Genomic DNA, 1,826 nt, shown 5'->3' on the forward strand with positions numbered 1-1,826 from the left:
AAAGCGCGAGGTTAACGGCGATGGCGAGCGCGAAATGCGCTTCGGCGTGTACTCTTCTCGACCCAGGTAGTCGTCGATTTTCTACAGACGATGGCCGAAGCGTGGTCGTGGGGCGTCAATGACAAATCCTCGAAGACGGATATGTCGGTACGGGCAGTGACGAAGAATATGGCCGGCCTCACCACAATGGAAGCACAACGGCCGATTGTCAGAAGTCCTCCAGGCGTCGCATTTCCTGGGGCTTGAGCGTCGCTCGTAGGCAGGGCGGGCGGGGGCAGAGAGGCGGCCTTCGGGAACAAGTTGTTCATATCGGAAAGGATGTAGGAGTTGTAGTTGGAGTGGAGGAATGCGTACTGCAGCAGCGTAGGTCATGGCCTGGGGTTCTGTTGCCGTCGGGGTGCAGAGTGTCTGTCGCACTTATTCCCGTACCACAGCCATGAGAGTCGCTTCTTGCGGCTGTGGGGAGGATAGCATTAATCGGCGTAGCTCTTCTAGGACGATTTCGCGGATCGCTTTCCGCAAGATCTCGTTGGTGGTGGCCGTCGTGTCCGAATTGATTGCACCGAGAGAGGAAGGGCGATTGTACTGCCGAGCCCGGACGTAGAGGGTCTTCTCAATCGTGCAGGCTTCTTGCATGAATTCCTCGACTTTTTTTGGCGGCTACCGGACGAGGCTGCCAAAGAGTTGTTCTTTTACGCCTCGCATTAAAAAGTGAACTTCCTTTTCCTCGGTCATCTCAGGGTCGGTGCGGCGAAATAGGCGCTTCATCGCTTCGGCGTAACCACGGACGTGCTCATTCGGAAGCTGGATACGGGACACAAGGAGTCATTCGGCTCTTTCTTTCCTAACGACACTGGCGAATACCTTCAATAGTTTCCCCTTGAATAGCTCCCATGTCTTTAGGGACGACTCGTAGTTTTCTTACCACGCGCCCGCGGAGCCCTCTAATGTGAAAAATACGTGTCCAATTTTTGCCACATCAGCCCACTTGTTGAATGATGCCATGCACTCAATTGGTTCAACCATTCTTCGGGGTCTTCGCCTAGAAATTCATTGAAAGTTGGCGGCTCCCGCGGCTGCTGCAGAATGATCGGTGTCGACATCTTCGGCGAAGTTTCGGTACTCGTAGAAGCGTGATTTCACTGTCTGGTGCGGTCCGGCAGGTCCCGAACTCAGGCTCCTCTCCCTGGAAACGTCGGCTAGCTCGCTGAGCAGCTAGCTCGTCCTCAGGTGCGAAGCGCCTAGAGGTGGCGTCACGACTTGTAGAGGGCGTCCGGAACATGGGAGGCTACCCCACATGTCCACCAGATTTCACGAAGTGGTGACTGCTATCCGAGGAGCAGAACGACAGCGAATATGGAGTCTAAATAAAATTTTATTTGGGACTGACTTGCGCCCACAATGGACTGAATCCCTCGGCGGTGGCGTAGCGACAACTGTGCTCGGCGGTCGTCGAACAGAATCCCTGCCGCTGTCGGCCGGGATCAATTTAAAGCTGATAGCGAACTTTCGAAATAAAGCGTACATAGTTACTAGAAGATTTCGGAACAACGTAAAATCAACTCTGCCTGGCTGCGATGAATCGAGATAAATCTAACCGCGTCTTGCGTTGCAAACAAAGCGATAAAATGGCGTGACGGCAGATATAAAGAATGAACAAACACTGCGAAGATTCGCGGCAAGATTCTCACTCTCGTAGAGTTTGCCAAGCGGCATCCCGACCCCGTGGCTCTGCCAAAGATACATTCAGCAACCGTGGCAGGAGGTTTTGTGCAGATGTCCTCACAAATAGGTTTTCCGAGAGAGATCCTTTGTGACCAGGGCTC

Source organism: Amblyomma americanum, chromosome 5 (genome assembly GCF_052857255.1).
Source record: "Amblyomma americanum isolate KBUSLIRL-KWMA chromosome 5, ASM5285725v1, whole genome shotgun sequence".
In the NCBI taxonomy this organism is placed as follows: Eukaryota; Metazoa; Arthropoda; class Arachnida; order Ixodida; family Ixodidae; genus Amblyomma; species Amblyomma americanum.